The 19,355-nt window shown below is 41.5% G+C and overlaps 1 long non-coding RNA gene across 1 annotated transcript; it reads left to right on the top strand.

Moving 5' to 3' along the window:
- The first annotated feature begins 344 nt into the window (after positions 1 to 344).
- On the top strand, positions 345 to 18,503 carry LOC309661530. Its single transcript, XR_014264055.1, has 2 exons — positions 345 to 1,457; positions 12,792 to 18,503. It is a non-coding gene; the product is annotated as an uncharacterized lncRNA (long non-coding RNA).
- Positions 18,504 to 19,355: the final 852 nt, after the last annotated feature.

Below are 19,355 nucleotides of genomic sequence, written 5' to 3'. Positions count from 1 at the left end.
CCTGTGAAATGGGGATCTGGTTCATCTTGACCTGCGCGAGCTTCGTGGCTTCCACTCGCATTTCTTACCACAGTGCACTGAAACCTCAGCCATGCCTGACGCGTGTCACGCAAACTCGATGTCAAGCTGATCTGCCTTGGAGGTCACCTGAGGTGCTTAACCTTAGCAATGCCAAGGAGAGGCTGCTCTCCCACTTTGACTTATCACAGGGTCCCGTGGGGTGAACTTCACAGCCGGAGTTGGAGTGAAGCTCCAGAGTGTGTAATTGTTTTAACATAAATCAGTCCAAAGTGGGGAGGAAGGCTCTTGGGGATCATGGAACAGTGCTTGGCGTGTTGCAAATAAACATGGACGTGGTTTTCTGCTACACTAGGAGACTGCTTGACTCTCTGGGAGTTGAGCTGTTGGAGGACAAAAATGAAGGCTTCCAAGACTCTGGCTGGTGTCCTAGCAAAATTCCTTTTCCCTTGTTGAGGGGACAGGTTCCCTGCAGGAAGGGAGGGAAGCAGCCCACCTGCACATGTCAGGCCAATGTCCCAAACCCTGATGCTTCTTGCCCTGCTTGGAGCAGACACGGTGACCACCCCCCCTCCAAGGAAAGGCCCGGGGTGGGGCTCAGGAACCAGCCATCCTACCTTTCTTGCGCTGAACTGGCCACATCACCTAAAGAAAATCCTTTGGTCCCTGAAAGCCTACATGGTTTTTTTTTTTTTTTTTTTTCTGTAAAATGAGGGTAAATGGAAAGCATTTGTGAAAGTCACGCACTGTTTACGACAGTACAAGGCCATAGGGTTTCTTAAGGCATAAATTATTCAGTTCATTTAGGGGCAAGCACCATGCGCCCATCTGCCTTCTCATCTCTTCACTTGAAGGAACTGAGTGCCACCTGACCGATGACTGTCTCTCCCTTGATCCACTCACCAGGGTTAATTAGTGCCTCTGCCCTTGAAAATGATCCTACCCCTCAAGATCTTACCCTTGGGGCATGAAGATCACTGCCTGGAAGGACATGGTGAGTCAGGGCGTTGAAATGCTGAGGGTTTTTCGTTCGTTTGTTTTTTCATCTTCTGACTGCTCTGACTGCTCCCTCAGCCTTCTCTGAACCCCCAGCTCCGCAGTCTGCCCGACCCTCCCGCCACTGAATGGATGGATGTTCAGAGCCTCACATCACGCTGCAGCCACGGCCTTTCTCTGAATCACATTCACGTCTGAAGTCAGGCGGCTGGGCAGGAGAGACAGGAACTCAGCCCAGCCAGTGTTTCCAGGAGCCCAGGCTTTGTGCTACGTACGGAGTAAGTCAGCCGATGAAATGCACCGTTACAGTGTGCGAAATGCCGCTGCCCTTGAGACAAGCAAAGCAAAAGCAAAACCTGGGCAAACAAAGAAATGATTTCTCTCAAACAAATGGATGGTGGCTAAATCTCATAAGGAACAAACGAACCTGAGAGCTCTTCCTGGTTAGTAGTGGCTCAGGCCCAGAAAAGGGTCTAGCATGTGTTTCTGGAAGTCGTATAAAAGAAGGTTTTATCAGAGCCACCTTAGAGACCTGGGGTTGGGGTGAAGACGGGTGGGAACCGGAGACCCAGACTAAGGGATGGGGCTCTGAGGACTGACAGGGTGGGAAGGGCCCGAGGCAGCAGGGCCCAGGAGGCACTGCCATCTGGCTTTGGTCTCGTGGACTTTGGAAAGTAAGTTGGTGTTCTGAAGGAAAGGCAAGAGGGTTCCCAGTGCCCGGGAACAGAGTAAATGAGAATTTGTCTCTAGGCCACAGATTCTGGAATTTCCCATAATTAACATTCCAGCTGAACATTCAAAAGGCCCAGGCCTCTGGTAGGCTTGTAAATTAAAATAGGATAAAGTATTTAGAGTCTAGTTATGAGGGTAATGGTCTGGGAAACCATTGCATTTATTATCTTTGAACTGTGACTCAGTATTTGCATCTGTCAAGTGGCAAAAATTTAGAAATTTAAAAAATGTTAATGCTGACAGGAAGCTTAAGGTTAATCTAGTCTAATTTCTTTATTTTAGAGAAAAGGATCCTGAAGCCAGAGAGGTGAAGCTTGTTACTCTAATAATATTAATAATAGTATTGACTGTGTTGAATGCCCCAAGTGTAGAAATTCATTTAATCGTCACGAATTCTTACAGAAAAATTATCGCTATTATCCCTACTTTACAGATGAGTAAACCGAGACTTAAAGAGGTTGAACACCTTGCCAGGGTCATGTGGCCAGTAGTGGGCCTAACTGGGACTTAAGATCAAGTCTAGTAGATTCTAGATTCTCAGACCTTTGAGAAGTAGCTCATAATTGCTTATGTAGAAAACATTTCTTCTTCATATCTCAAGGGTCTGAAGAAGACCATAAAGGTGAGGTGTAAGAGACATAATGGTGCTTTTTGAAACAACCCACGCTGCTTTGTCTGCCAGTAAAAATGATAACTGAGAAAGAGTGCTGACTGTGTGTCAGATACTGTATTAAGTTATATACCGGGATTACATCAGCCATTGAATCCTCATTTCAGCCCTATGAAATAAGTGATGTTATTATTCCCATTTTGTAGACTAGTAACCTGAGGTGCAAAGAGGAGTCAAGGTCAAGAGGTAATAAATGATGGAGTCAGGATTTGAATCCGTGATCCTAACCTCTCTTGGGTACATGTATCTGACCTGTCTGCTATTGGCATTTGCTTCCACACAACTACTGTATAATGACAATTTACTTATATTATCATGACCTTGATCATTAACGACAGATTGAAATATAATCACCACGTCTTTGTTGGGAGATGCAGTCTACTGTACTCAAGTGTTTTGGAGATGGGTAGTCCATCTAGTATCCAGATAACATTTCTAGATTAATATCTCAAATCCTGAGCATTCACCCACAAGTATCTATTTGCTTAGGTTGAAGGGTTAGGTTGACCTGGCTACAGTGCACCCTTGTCCTGCCCCTTTCTCTTCAGAATTGGAAGGGAACCCTGCCCACCATTAGTCTCAGACTTCTCCCTGCTTTGATTGGTTGTATTGGAAGACATCTTGCAGCTGGGACAAGCATTAGGTTTTGTGAAATAGTGGCATCTGTTGGTGTTGAAAGGTATAGAATGAAATTACTTAAAGTAGAAGCTCTTTTCCAAATGATTTCATGTCTAAGATCTAAATTATTCATTTGAGAAATTAATCAGTTTGGATTTTAGAAGTTATTGTAGGGTGGGTTTTTTTTCTCTTTCTCTTTTGCCTCTAATGGATAATTTGAAGGAATTGGCTTTTATAATATTAAGAAGATAGAACAGGAGTTTGCAAAGTTGCCGTCTGATCTTATTGCCTGATGGGCTGCCTAGAAAAAGGGTTCTCTGATGAGTGTTGGATCCCAAGGTACTTGAGGGCAGGAGCTACATATATGCTATTCTCTTTGTCTGTTTACTGCCGAACCTTGCACAACTGGACACCATACACTTGCCCGTTAAATGATATGTGGGAGCTGGTTTGAAAAGCAAAAGCCCCAGTGAGAGAGTTGCCCCCTTTCTGGGCTAACCATTCTTCCTTTCTTGGCCTTTGTCTTGGCTGCCTGCCTACATCCGGTCCTGAGCTGGATGGTCGTCTCCAGAGGACACAGGTATGAGTGGAATGGGTTAGTAAAGCTGGTAGAGTGATGATGCGTTAGCTGGCTTCCAGGTTTCATGTGCATTTGATTGAGCCTGTCTGAAGGCAGTGCCCTGCTTTTGGACTGAGGCCCACTGAATCATGCCAGAGCTCTTAGCTTTTCCTCTTACATGGTAATGCCTACATCTGAGCATGAAATTGGCCCCAAGTGTGTGTATCCATGGTCGTCTCTAAGCCCATGAACAATCCCACTCTTTTGTTTATTTACTCATTCAATTGTTCTACCCATCTTCAACTCTGTAAAAAAAAGAATCACTCCTTCACTTTTTATTGGCAATCTATGCCCCCTTCCTTTTTCTTCACTTTGTTTTTACATTTTCTAAGGGGAGGTATTGTGTTAAAACTGTTATAGCTATGATTTATTGAATGTCTTCTGGGTATTTGGATCTCTGCTTGGGACTTTATTAATAATTATTTGTAAGAATTGTCATCACTGTAAACTTATTATGTATCAGGTCCTGTGCTAAGTGCTTTACAGACATTTATTCATTGAATCTTTGTAATGAGCTTATGAATACTATTATTGAATCTATTTTATAAATGAGAAGACGGAAGATCAGTGAAGTTAGGTAACTTGCCCAAAGTTACCCAGGTAGTTAGAGGCAGCGCCTAGAATCAGGCAGTCCAACTCTCTACACCCTACTCTTAACCACTACCATATATAGTCTCCCCTCAAATCTGGGATCTTCCATATTCTTCATAACCATCCTGCCAGGTCAGGTTATTACTGTACATATCTAATAAGATCCATATTTTGATCTCAGGTCTGTTCGTTTCCAGAGTCCAAGCTCTTTCCACTCTCCAAATTGCCTTTCAGGAAGATAGACTCCAAATGACCCACCATCACCTGCCCACTTGTTTCTTTCTCAGGCAGAGAGAGACAGGCAGAATTATTTATACCACATATAATGCCTAAGCAAATCCGGTGGTTTAGTACATTGGTTTACCAATATCTTTAACCTTAGTATCTTTTCTTCAGATTTTATATGGTAACCCAGTATGTACAAGAGATCCAGACAAAACTGTTGTGCCTGAATTAAGGGTAGTGAACCAGTGCCCTTCTTGTGCCCCCTGCTCTACCTTCCATGAGCCATGGTTTCTTCAGCTCCTCCATCAAATTCTGAAGGAGACCAGAAAGCACAGTTGCAATATCACTGATCTCATCCTAAGTCAGGGACACAGGGCAACCATCCCCAAGCTGATAATTATTTATCTTATTTCCGCATTTATCAAGCCTAACATTATTCCGAGACATCAATGGTTTTGAAAAGTATTGGCCTTATCCCAGGCAAAGATACATTTTCTAAGCTTGTCTTTCCATAGATATCATTAAAATAAATTTCTTGGCAAGACCAAATCAATAAGGACTTGTCTAGTGCCTATCAGTCCTGGGAATCCAAAACTCAATATGACATGGTAACTTGTACGTTATAATTTAATTATTATTATTCTCAGTTATCTGAATGATTTAAATCCAGGCAATTTGGGCCACTCCAAAACTATAGTAAAATAACCACCACCATGCTTTCTTAGATTTCTCCTCCCTCAGGAACTCCAACATCCAAGCCATAGACACACCATAAACATAGGTTACTCTATGATTTCACTAAGCAGCTAGAATCAACCACAGCTCACTTTCTTCCTACAGACACCTCAGAGGACATGCCAGTCACGGACCTCAGCTGCTGGATTCCTTTATATAAAACCAAAAGAGACCATAGATAACTCACAGAAAAATTTAGAGTACCATGAAGACAAACATAAAGTTTTCTGGCTGCATCTATTATCTTTACCATTTTATTATCAGATTAATTTTCTGAATTTGACCTTCAGATCTAACGATAGGAAAATCTGACTCTTCTGGAGTGAGGGAGGTAGGAAAGATTTCATATACAACTTTTAGATTATGAGTTTATGGGATTGTGGCAAAGGATACTATGTGTTCACAAATCCCACCTCTTTGTCTTTTAGGCACACACCTAGACTGCATTTCCAAGCCTGCTTTGCAGTTAGGCGGCATCATATCACTGAGTTCTGGCCTATAGATATTGGCAGAAGTGATGTGTACCATTTCTAGCCTGACCCATAGACTCACCCTACACACCCTTGGTTGTCTCCCCTCTTATAATTTCTGGCTGAGTGGAGAGGACGCTGAGAGTTTAGAAGAGGGTAGAGCCTGAGGATGGAAAGAGTGTGGGTCTCCCAAAGACTATGCAGAGCAAACCCTCCCCCAGCAACCTGCACTGGACTGTGAAATGAGCAAGAACCAAAATTGTATTGTGCAAGGCCTCTGAGATTTGGGGAATGCTTGTTACAGCACTTAGTTTACTCTGACTAAAACTGAGGTACAGTGAATAGAGCATAAGAATTAGAGTCAGACAATTCTGGGTTCTACACAAACTTTTCCACTTACCAGCTGTGTGACATTGTGTAAATTACTTAACCTCTCAGAGTTTCAACTTCATTTGTAAAATGGGAATATAATAACACTTACCTCATAGGATTGTGGGAGAACTCTATGAAAACATATATGTATAGTGTCTGTTACATAGCAGGTGTAGCAAGATTACAAATTTACTCATGCAATCCAACTGTGCAAAGAAAGTGTAATTTCTTTATTCTCTGTAACTGGCTAAATTTTCTTCAGGATCCTTCAGCCCTGGGGTAGCAGGGAAACAAACGTGAACTTCAAGTGAGCCAATTAAAAATATGTCAGTCTCCTTTGGTTTAAAACGATCTCTTTCAGGTAAATGCTTAGGTTTTTGGAATCTTCCTCCTCAAGATGGTAGATGGGGGAGTTTCCTCTGTTGCTATGGCAACGGGAAGTGGTCCCAGTGGTCTTCATGCAAGCTCTTGGCTGCTCTCCGGGTCCTCACTGGTCTTGCTGGACCTTGTGCTTTCCCTGTGTTGTTAGCGCTTGCCCAGCTGGCATCTGCTGCTGGAAACTTGAGACTCTTTTCTCTGAGCTTGGTAATGGCCTGGTGAGCCTTTCTTTTGACCCAGCTGGTGCTGTGTAGCCCTCCAAGGTCTGGCTATGACTCCCACTTGCATACTGGCTTGGGCTACCCTTGTCCACAGGGTCATTTTGCTCTGCCATGAGAACCCCTCTGGTGAACTGACTGCCCCACAAGTCATTTACTTCCAGTTCCTTCTCTAGAGTATCCAGGAACTTCTGAATACTTTCTATACAAGAGGGGGGACTCCAGGAAACTAGCTCAGCCCCTCTCTCAGCTTAACCATGATTTTGCTCTGATATGGCCATCACATGCTGGGTATGGGATGGGGGCAGTACTCTGCAAGACAGTCTCTCCCAAGAGACTCAGACAAGGACAAGGGCCTCTTTGCTTTTGGTATTTATGACTGACAGACTCTAGGGTGACCCCTATGATCCCCACTTCCTGGTTTTCATGCCCTTGTATAATCTCCTCTTCTTGCATGTGGGTGGGCAGTCCTGTGATTGCATTTCATTATATAAAACCCCATCTTGCTAGTAGATCATTCTACAGACTGTCCTTGCTGACTTGATGAAGGGGCCATGCTGGTAATGCCCATGTGGCAGGGAATTGTGGATGAACTACAGAATCTGAGGGGCCAGCAGCCATCAGTCAATAAAAGCGAGGGACCTGAGTTCTGCAACCACAAAGAAATAAAAACTGCCAACAACCTGAGTGATTTTGGAAGTGAATTCTTCCTCGGTCAAGTCTCCAGATGAGAACACAGCCTGGCTGACATCTTGATTACAGCCTTGTGAGATGCTAAGCAGAGGCCCCATGAGATAATAAATGCATGTGATTTAAGCTGCTAAGGTTGTAGTAACTTGTTGTGCAGCAATGATTAACTCTCAAGAACTTTGAGAGAAACTGTTCACAGCATGCATGTCTCATCATTTATCCCCTCTCTCTGTTCCCTTATGCTTCCCACAATCCACTGGGGGCTAGAAGGACAGATTTTAATTTTCCTCTTCAGTCTGGTGGGAGGTCCCTCCCTCTCCCCTCTGCCCCCGCACACGTCATTACTTCCTCCTGCCTGAAATGACATTCATTTTCTCTATTTCCTTTGTGATCAAGATATAGAGTGGGTGTTATGAAACATAGTTTAGAAGAAGAGGTAAAAAGTATACAGAGGATTAATATTTTAAAGATATTATCCTCATGACATAGGTCATTATATATAATTTCCTCCCCTTTAGGTTCAGTTGGTATGAATCTCACTGTTTTCCAGGTCAGAAAGTTATTCAAACCATCTTTCACCCTAACTTTCTCTTGAGTTTTTCCCTATCTCAAACTTCTCCTGGCATGAGGGAGGCCATCGAAGCTGGGTGGCCACCCACTGATATAAATATGGCTTGCTATACATGCTCAGAGAGTCTGGTTTCCCATGGGACTGCATCAGTTCGAAAGATCATCAGGATAAGCAACTATCTGGTTTGGGTTCATGGACTACAATCACAGAGTATTGGAGCTGGAAGGAGAAGTATAAAGTCCAAACATTCTCATTTTATAGAAAAGGAAATTGAGGCCCAGGGAAGTGAAAGGACTTGCAAAATCCGACCCTGTTGGTTATTCCAAAGCTGGAACTAGAATATGAGCAGTCAGACAAGCAGTCTATGCGCTAGTTACCTTAAGATATCATGTACAACTGCAAATAAATGTACAGCAGAAAATTCTTTATGAAGCAACTTTTGTCAGAGAGGATTATTTTTTTTAGGTCTACTTTCTCAAGACCGCTTCTTTTTGCAAGAATTACGTTTTTATCCTTTTTTGTTAGTAAAAGAAAATCTTCCCAGGAAAAGTCAAAGAATAGCTGCTTTCCTCTGAGCTTCTAAATGGTAATAACAGCTGTAGGAATATGTCCCCTCACACTCCAGGGAGTGAGCTATGGGGCATTTACAAATTTGGGGTTCCAGTGAGATTGTCTAGACCTGGGCAGTCTGCTGACCTTGGCCGGAGATAGAATTTTTAAACTGTGCTTTTATGTATAGTCTCTTCTTTCTCTCTCTTTTTTCCTCTTAAGAAGGTGAACTAGTCTTTATTTTTTTTTTTCTTTTTAGCCTTGACTTTCTGACAAAGCCCTGGAAATATGAATACAGCCTTTGTGAAAATGAGTGAGAATCTTCTTTTAAAACAATTCTTTTATCGCTTTTATTCATTTTGCAGAGATTCTTTTCACTCCTAGAATTAGAAAATGGTTTGGGTCACAGAGAATGACCTTTTGAAATCATGTTGTTATTTTATTCCTAATTCTCCTAAGAGACCTCCCTACAGACAAGTAGCTTAAGACACTGCAGATGCTGCTTTGTTTTATCCTTTCGCAGTCCTGACAGCAGTAGGTTCATGACGTTGAGCATGATGCCGTCTTCCTGTTTTGTGTGAGATAGTGTGGTGTGGGGATAAGAACTCTGGTTATGGAGTCAGACAGACCTGGGTTCAGAGCTCTGTGACTTGGGGTGAGTTATTTCATTACTTTGTCTCAGTTTCCTCAGATGTAGAGTGGGGAGAATAGCAGTGCTTAGCTCATAGAGGTGTTAGGAACATTAGGTGAAGATAAGAATACAGCACACCTAGCACAGGGCCCAGCACATGGTCAGCACTATCATAACACGCAGGGCACTTTATCAGAATTACTGTGCATGTTTGATTGTCCATAATTCCCAGCTGGACTGAAAAGTCCATCAGAGCAGGAACTGTGTCTGTTTTATTCACGATTATAATCCCAACATCCAGCTTAATGCCTAATACATAGAAGGTACTCAGAATATATTTATGTGGATGAATGAATGAGCAAAAACTGATAACTCTTAGTAGTGTTCCCTTGAACTTGGGTGGCACCCCAGCAGACCACACAGACCAGCTGAGTCCTTTTAGCAACACCCTGTCCCATATGCACACCCAGAGATGTGGGCATCGGCTGCTTCCAGGCTTCCTACCTAGGACAGATTTAGTTCACGTTTAGGAATTTGAAGTGGCTTTCCTTCAGAATCTGGCGTTGATTGGAGCTTACAGAAAATATTAACAGCCTGAGGTTTAAAAACAATATCTGAAGAAGAGCTAGAAAGGGCAAGTGTTAAAATAATTCTGTTCAAAAAACAAAGTTTCTTATAACTTAGTTCTCAAAATTCAAAACCCAGTGTGAACCCCTTGTGAGTTTAATAATTTCCAAGAAAACTGAGGCTTTTAATGTTCCTGTTGCATTAGAGATAATTTCCTTCTCATAGGAGGCCTCTAACCGCAGTTGACATGGAAATAAAAATAGTCCAAGGAGAGATAGTGGGAGAAATAAAAAAGGAACATAAGATGGAGGCAAAACAGATCCCTAGGAGGTGGAGAGTTTTGTAAACAAGCTTCCTCTGGACAGTGGTTGGACCCATGCTTGTGTCTCTAAGGCCCAGCACAGAGTGGACATGTGAGCCGATCAGCACATATTCTTGGGCAAAAGGGGGTCTGTGAGGTGAAGCGATGGAGGACGAGACAGAAAGCTAGAGCAGAAGAGGCCAAAATGGGCCCGTGTCTACTGCCTGGGCCAAGGAACAGAAAGAGGAAGACAGATGCTTAGAAAGGAAAAGGGAAAAAGAGCAAGAAGTTGGAGTGAGAGGATTTTCTCCTACTTTCACTTTTTTACTCTTTTGGTTTCTTTAAGAAAAGCAACAAGGGAGAACTACAATATCAAGAGCAGACGGTTCTGGAAGGAGCTGAAGGCAGAGGTGGGAGATAAGAATAAATTTCTTGTTCCACTTTCACTCTGATGGTGTTAGGCCTTGCGTCTAATTCTCCACTGCCTCTTCCTATTTGTCTGTGTTCTCATTCATCTCTCCCACTAGACCATAAGCAACTTGAGGGCAGACAATTTGTTTTGGTCCTCTTTGTACTCACCTGGACATAGCTGGTGCCTGGTTCATTTGATGCTTAATGAATTGACTTGGCAAGAATAGTTGATGATGTCCATGAGTTGATGTATCCATATAAGGAAACTCCACTATTCCATGATAATGGGACAGTCAACCCTTTCTCCTCCTTTGGTCGCATTTGGGATATACGCAACAAGGAACAGAAAACTGTAAACTAAAGGGGAAATTTCTGCACTTCCGCAATGATACTGTAGGGAACCACTGGAATAATTTAATCAAAGTGATACACTACAACCTGTCAATTCTATTCTTATGGTTGTTAAAGGGAAAACATACCTCTGAGTGAGACAAAAGGGCCCTCAGGAGTGTGCACCAGTGTTTCATTATAATCTACTAGTTCTTATCTCAGACTGAGTTACACCATGGGTATAAGGTAGTCCAGTGTCTTCCAGCTATAAAGTTCTATCTATTACAGGCCATTCAATGTTAGAAATAGGTAATGTCTTGCCCAGGAATATAGTTAAAATATTTAAAAAATAGAAGCTTCAGGAGATGAGTGGAAGGATATGGAGAAGAAAAGAAAATAAGGGCAAGAGGAGGACAGAAACAAAGGAGAGAAAAGGACCAGGCAATGGAGAATAATAGAGCTGCATTGATCTTACCTGTGATGTGTATGATTGATCAAACCTACACTTCTGCATCTGAGGCGGGAAGATGTGGTTTCATGTAAGTTGCGAGTCGGCCTTCTGAGTGATGGGAAAAGTGTATCACATAATCCTATGTGAGATCAGGTTCTTAGCCTTTTCTGGGATATAGGGTCCCTTTTAATAATCTGGATCTTGAAAGTTCTCATCATAAGGAAAAAGAATTGTAACTGTGTAGGGTGATGGAGGTTAAACAGACTTATCGTGGCAATCATTTTATAATATACACAAATACCAAATCATTATGTTGAACACCTGAAACTAATATCATGTTATGTTAATTATACCTCAATTAAAAAAATATCTGATGAAAGCTAATAGGTCTTTTTTCCAGAAAAAACACAGACATCCAAAATTTTATATGCAATTTTGGGGTTCACAGACTCCTGCAGCCCATCCATTGACTTTGTGTCAAGGCCCCTTTTGGTCAATAAATTCTCAGTGTCCCTCACATCTGATCCCAGAATCCAGCTTTCAGTTGCCATTTACCCCAGAGCAGATGAGACCCAAGTGCTCCCTGTCTCTGGGTAGGGGGTTATCTGGTATCTCTGCTCTGTAATTTTGGTGCAAAACACTTGGCCTTCCAGAAATAGGAACTGCTGTTGATGGCGAAAGTTTGGCTGAGGCCATCTGAAACAGTTTTCTCCCAGTGCTCTATGGGCAACATGAGTGGAGGAAGCACACTAAACACGAATGGCTTACATGAGTCTGTCAAGGGATACGTGGGGATTAGTGATAAAGGGAGGGGAAGAAGGACATGTATCAGCGCGAGATGCCTCAGAGCCTGCATATGGCACTGTTATTATGTGATATCAGATCTGTTTTTGAGCTGTGATGTGCTTCAGACTAGAACGAATAGGTATAGCAAAGGGTCAGGAATGGCAGACAGGATTCATCTCCCTTTCCAGTTACTGTAGACTGTGTGATAGTTGGTTATAGTGGTGTCCCTCAATGAATCACTTCTCCTAGTAGTCATACCATTGTGTAACCTCCCCTTGAATGGAGGCTGCTCCTCTGATTTGCTCTAACCAGATACAGAGGAACCAGGTAGAGAAGAACTGAGGTTTCCCAGCTGATAGCCCATCTGAGTTCCCATCAGAAAGTCGGCACCAACTGTCAGCCATGTGCTTGAGTCATTGTGGACATTCTAGCCTAGGTAAGCTTTCAGATAACTGACCCAGACTTCATTACATAGGGTAGAAGAAACATCTAGCTGGGCCCAGTCAACCCACAGAATTGTGAGAAATAATAAAATGGTTGTTATTTTAAGTCACTAAGCTTTGGGATGATTTGTTATGCAGCAATAGATAAGTCAAGCAGGTTGGTAGTGATTCTCTGTGTACTGTGTTAAGATGGATTTTTAGGTCATACCCAGACTTGGTGAGAGATATGCTGTGACTGATTGCCAGTCTCTCATGGGAGCAGGAAGTGAGAGTGGAGTCCTAAGTAAAAAGAGACTGGAATTATAAAAATACATCTTATACTATCTCAGTAGAGCTCAGAAGGAACTCATTCATTTTAATTTATCTACAGTTTTATGTTATGTTACGTAAAGTTTTCCCTATGCCAAATATCTTTGTAGGGACTGCAAAGAAATAAACAAGGCGTATGTTTTAAGGAAGTCATGGCTCCTATCTTCAAAGAGCTCATGTTATAGCAGTCTGGACATTACAACAGGATAAGGACAATACAGCAACAACAGAAGCACACGTTATAATAGTAAGTATGGTGGGTCAAGTATCTCATTTAATCTTCTTTTACATTTTTTAATTAACCTTAATATTTTATAATAGCTTTATTAAGATGTAATTCACATATCATACATCCATTCCTTTGAAGTGCATAATTCAGTGCTTTTAATATACTCACAGAATTGTGCAGTCATCACCACAATCTAATTCCAGAACATTTTGATCACCCCAAATAGAAACACCTACCCATCAACAATCACTCCCTATTTCTCTCACCCCTCTAGCCCCTGGCAACCACTAATCTACTTTCTATCTCTGTGGATTTGCCCATTTGGAACATTTCATACAAATAATTCAATATATGGCCTTTTGTGTCTGTCTTATTTCACTTAGCGTCTTTTCAAGGTTCATCCATGTTGTAGCATCTATCAGAACTTTGTTTCTTTTTACTTCCAAATAATATTGCATTGTATGGATATGCCATATTTGGTTTCCTCATCAGCTGAGGCACATGTGTGTTGCTCCCACTTGTTGACTATTATGAATAATGCTACTGTGAACACTGGTACAAGTTATTGTGTGGAAATATATTTTTTTATTCTTATGTGTATTTATGTGAGTGAAATTGTTGAATCATGTGGTAACTATGCTTAATTTTTTAAAGAACTGCCAGACTATTACTGTCTGTCTTTTCTTTTAACCATCCTAGTGGGTGTGAAGGGATATCGCATTGTGGTTTTGACTTACATTTCCCTAATAACTAAAGATGTTAAGCATCTTTTCATGTGCTTATTGGCCATCTGTATGTTATCTTTGGAGAAATGTCCATTCAAATCCTCTGCCTATTTTTAAATTGGGTTATTTGTTATTGTCTTTTTACTGTTCAGTTTTACGAGTTCTTTATATATTCTGGATACAAATTCCTTATCAGGTATATGATCTGCAAATATTTTCTCCTATTCTGTGGTTGTGTTTTCAGTTTTATAGTGTCCTTTGAAGCTGAAAATTCTTTAATTTTGATGTAGTCTAATTTATCTATTTCTTCTTTTGTCTCATGCTTTTGATGTCATATGGAGAAATAATTTCCTAACCCAAGTCCATGAAGATTTAGTCCTATGTTTTCTTCTAAGAGTTTTTTAGTTTAGCTCTTATATTGAGGTCTAGGATCCATTTTGAATTAATTTTTACATATGATGTGAGGTAAGGGTTCAACTTCATTCTTTTGCCTGTGGACGTTCAGTTGTTTCAGCACCATTTGTTGGAAGACTTTTTTCCTGTTGAATTGTCTTGGCATCCTGGTAGAAAATCAACTGACCTTAAAAAACGTAAGGGTTTATTTCTGGACTCTCAATTCAATTCCATTGACCCATATGTCTATCCTTATGCCAGTCATTTAATCTTTATAACAGCTATATGAGGAAGGTACTACTAAAAGCTCAGAGACTTTGAGCACTTTCTTCAAGATCTTGTGATTAATGTGCAGCAAATCAAAGACTGGAACTTGGATTTTCTGATACCAAAGCCCAGGCTAGAAAGTTAATACTCTGTTGTCACAGGAGGAATGACTGTGGCATGGATTTATATAGGCAGAGAATGCCAGGATGGAAAGTACTGGGATTCAGGGAAAATACAACCTATAGGAATATAAGAATATATGAAGCAAAGCCAAGATCCAGGGGACAATGGGAGTAGAAAGAGGCCAAGACACCACAATTAATAGGGTCTTTGAAAGCTCAGTCTGAGCCTCCTAACCAGCCTCTGCAGTTCAGGGAAGGTTTTTAAGAGGAACTCACCTTTGACCAGTGTCAGGGAACATCTATAGAAGTTTGTCAGGTTGTATGTGTGTTGGATGGGGTAGGAAAGATTCGAGAGGGAATAGCATGCATATACTAAAGAACCTGGTATCGTCAGGAAATGGAAATAACCCAGCTGAAATCTAGGGGGAGCTTTGAGGACTAGCTAAAGAATAGACTGGAAAAGTAAGTTGAGGGTAGATCATGAAGGGCCTTGAATGTATTGCCAAGGAGTTTGGTTTTTCTCTTGGAAGCAACTGGGAAATAATTGTAGATTTTATATAAGGGAATTAGGTCTTTATGTAACTGGTAGCACAGAACAGGATGGATTAGAGTAGGAGGAAACGAAGGCAGAAAAACTGGATTGTGAGTTCTTGTGAGTGAGATGTTGATAAGAGTAGGGGTGGAGAGAAGAGGGCCATTACCTGGGATGCATGATTGACAGGACTTGGTGATTGATTTGTAATGGGAGAGGGGCGGGAAAGAGGAGAAGGGAAAAGAAAGGAAGGGATAGAAATGGGAGGGGAGAAAAGAGAGGAGAAGAGAAGAGAAGAGAAAAAGAAAGAAAAGAAAGGAAACAAATGTTTTTGAAGGTCTAATATGTGATAGCCTTGTTAATATATTGATATTTCTATTTTCAAGTGAGAAAATATATTCAGAGAAGTTAAAAAGGTTGTCCAGTCCCAGAGCTGCTGGTCAATGGCTGAGGCATGTTTCAAATTCAGTCCTCTTAGACCCCCAAACCCCCATTCTTTCCTACACACCACGCTGTCAAGGATAAAATTCAGATTTTTGGTAGAAGCAGGAGGATGAGTACTGAGACCATTTATAAAGAAAAAAAGAGAGAAAAGAGCTGGCTTTAATAGGAAAAGAGCAGAGATTCATTTGGGGATACATGATGTTTGAGGTAGCACCGGTGAAGATGACCTATATGTGATTAGGAATATGAAATCAAAGCTCGGGAGAGGCACAAGGGCTTAAGATCCCATCCTAGAATTCATTTCTTCTTCCTACTGCTGAAATTTTGGTTGATGCCATGAGAAGCAGCTGAGATTGTCCAGGGAACCAGTAGGAGTGTGAAGAGAAAGAAGACAAGGAAGGAAATGGTCAAATGGATCAAAGATGAGAGATGAGAGAGCCTGGGGCATCTTCCCTGGTGGCACGAGTCCATGGGCACACCTGGCCTGTACCCACAGAAATGTGGCTTCCAGGCCTCAGGCAGCCTTGAGAGGCAGCATTGAGGGGCCCTTTCTTTCCTGTGGTGAGTACTCAATAAATGATCACTATTATTATGATTATGATTACTGTGGTTATGATTATGCACAGAGCAGAACTCAGCAACTATTTTTCAAGAGTATATTTAGTACACTCCTCTTCAGAGGCAGGACTATGGGATAAAATGATTTCCTGTGGTCCCTCCTGGCCCCATGGCTCCATAATTCTCTCACTTTACTGTGTTGACTAGTGAATAAGAACTATCTTGAAATTTGATGTCTGGCACAGAAGCTATCATTATACTTCCAAATTTTATTGAGGAAATATTCGAAGCCAAACAGAGACTTTCATTTTGTTGACTTTAAAGGAAGCTTCATTCATATTCACCCAACAAATATCCATTTAGCACTTGCTCATATAAATAGTCCTATGCTAGGTGCTATGGTAAAGCCCTGTAAGTACAAAATCTCTGTCCCTGGGCAGTTTGTAATCTAGGTAAGGGAGAGGATAAGCATACCTGTAAATGGAGTGGGCAACTAACCAAAGTCAGCAAAGCAATTTATGGTTAAATTGTAGGCAACATAGTTTACAGAAGGGTGAAGGGGAGAGAAAGACAGAGAGAGACAGACAGAGAAACAGAGAGAGAGACAGAAAGAGAGAGAGACAGAAAGAGACAGAAAGAGAGACAGACACTGGAAAAGGAAGCCTGAAGCCAGCCTTGAGATTGGTTATGATTTGGATAGTCAGAGACGAGGCAAGTCCAGGAGGGAGAAAAGTGAGATCCCAGTAGCGGAAGGAAAGATGGTTGAGGTGTATTGTAAAAGCAGTAGTCAGGTAGCCTGAGGGAAGCAGGGCATTGCCAAGGTGCAGCCTTGGGGGCCAAGGTAGAAAGGGGAAGGGAGGGTTACAGGTCAGAGGCCCACAAATGTGTCCTCAATACCCACTGGGACTAGGCTCTTCCTAGACTAGATGCCATCTTATGCCCCATAGAAAGTGATATTTACAGTCAACTTGCTCTCATTCCAACCTCTTGAGGTGCCTAGTTTGGAAGAAACATGGTTACCGATTTCTCCCAACTATCGGAGAAACCCATTCGCTACCATATACATTGGTCACTTTTGCAGTTCCGTACATTATCCAGAACATTTTAGCATTATTGGAATGTCTCCCTTTCATTCCCTTTCCCAAAACCGTGAAGCCGGCCCAGGATGCTGCCATGTTAGGAAGCAGAGGCAATTGGTTCTGAGGACAACTTACACTGAGAGGCTGTCCGATTTCTCCTCCCCAATCTTCTGATTCTTCTCCCCAGTGTTTTGTGTGTGTTCTGTTTATTTGAGATGTAAACCTCCATAGAGGGGCCTGGGGCACACTCCGTGTTTTCTGTAGCCCCTGGATGGCCAGAGATAGGGCCTAGGGAAAGGTTTCTTAGATACCAAACAGCACATAGAGGATTTATACATAAATGAGTCAGAAATATGGAGATTAAGTTTTCGCTGTGATGCACATGAATTAAGGAGAAAAGTGTTTGAGGCAATTGAAAAAGAAATGCCACGAAACTTAAAGCATATGGAAAATAGTACAAGATGTTGGAGAAATCTCAAAACGGATGGGGTTCTGTCTAACGAGTCCTTGGAGCCCCTCACCATTTTACAAAAATCTCATCATTTCAAGAAATTAACATGACCTTAGAAACCAGCTGAAAAGTGTCCATCTCTCCAGGTTTGACTGGCTCATCTCCAGTCTAATTGTTCAGATTTTAATTTCTTTTTTACCTTGTTCTGCGGTTCATGTCTAAATACTCGAAGATGTTTATATTGCATACATTCAGCTTTAATTGGTCCTTAAAAGAAGGTGTTGATTAGAATCTGCTCAACATCAACAGCTAGCTCACACAACATTCTGTAATTACTGTTTATTAATTTAGTTCAAGTGGCATAGTTGAAAGCCCTGTTCAGATGGGAGAAGTAAATTGTCACTGGTATTGAATATGTAAATTATGTGCATTGTAAATGTCCATGAAGGAATGTTTAAAGTTAAATGCTGTGCACATAAACCCTCCCGGTTTTATCTAGCCCAGCCCTTGCAGTTGAATCAGGTCTTTCCTCAGGAAGCACATGTCGCTAGAGCCTGGGGGAGGTCCCCTGGACGGGCCATTGCCTCAGGGCAGTGCGTCTCACCTTGAGTTTGTAAAATGAGATTTTGTAATCAAGTTTTGTTGTGTGTGTTCCCTTTTTCATGAAACAAGGCAACGCTAATGCGCTCTCTTTATCCTTGTTCACAGACCCCTTCCATGGAGTCCCCAGCGGATTTTCTAAGGCTGTTTGGCAACCCAGCAAATTCCTCTGCTTCCCAAGGAAGCTTCTAGATGCTCTTGGATGGCATGCTGAAAACAACAGCAACTGAAGACAGCTTTTCTTCAGCAAATAGCCGAAATAAGTTCCTATGAATGTGTGTGTGTGTGTGTTTTCTTCCCCCAGAGTATCAAAGAAGATGGCAGAAACTGAGTCAAATTCTCAAGTTGGAATTGTTTCCTGGAGCCCAAACTGTCTGATCTCTGGGACCTGTATTAAAGGCTCTGTGCAGCTCTTCCCAGAAGAGAGAGTGTTTAATCTGGTTGGAATAAGTTTATTATATCAAAGGTTGTCTTAGAGTCTTGCTGTATTGAGGCTGAATTAAGTGAAAATTTCCTTCAAGCATTAAGATGCAACCAAAACACTTTGCTTTTTTTCTGTACTAATGGTGCTTTGAGAAAATTAATCTATCTGTTCCTTGGATTCCTTAGCTGTAAAATGGAGAAGATAATAGTACCTACTTCACAGAGTGCATGAAAAGATTAAATGAGATAATGCCCCTTAAGTGCTTAAAACAGGGCCAGCCCATAATGTAGGGACAATAAATGTTAACTATTATTTGTCCCTGTAAAAGTTTACATGGTTACAACTGGACCCCCAAATGCTTCTATACATTCATTAAATGATTTCTTTTCTAGAAATTTCTGATTGTTTGGGGGAGAATCTTAAATTCACAACAAATAAGAAAAGATACTTTAAAAAAATTAGAGACGAAAGCCAAGGGTTTTTGTAAGTGTGAAAATTCAATTATAATTTTTTTCCTAAAGGTTGAAAAGAGTAGTTGAGGCAAAAAGTACATCTGGCTCTTCTGCCACTGAAGCCCACACATACCCATTTGGGGGGCTTTCTGGCTTTGTACAAGTTTTTCAGCCCAGATATTGGATGTGCTCAATTTTCTAGAATCTGACTCTTAAATGAACTGGAAAAAAAAAAAAAAAAAAAAAAAGGCCCAACTGTTACGGGGACTAATTATGATAGTTCCAAAGAGATTGTGCACACTTTCGCTTTCCCTTTATGAAATGTTCCTGAACAAGCAGTTTGATGGAAATAACCCTTTCAGATGACAGCTGACATTTTTGGTAATAATAATCCTACT

Source organism: Balaenoptera physalus (assembly GCF_965194825.1).
Source record: "Balaenoptera physalus genome assembly, chromosome: 1".
NCBI classification, from domain to species: domain Eukaryota; kingdom Metazoa; phylum Chordata; class Mammalia; order Artiodactyla; family Balaenopteridae; genus Balaenoptera; species Balaenoptera physalus.
The sequence above is the reverse complement of the archived record's forward strand: the minus strand, read 5'-3'. Positions and strand labels throughout refer to the sequence as shown.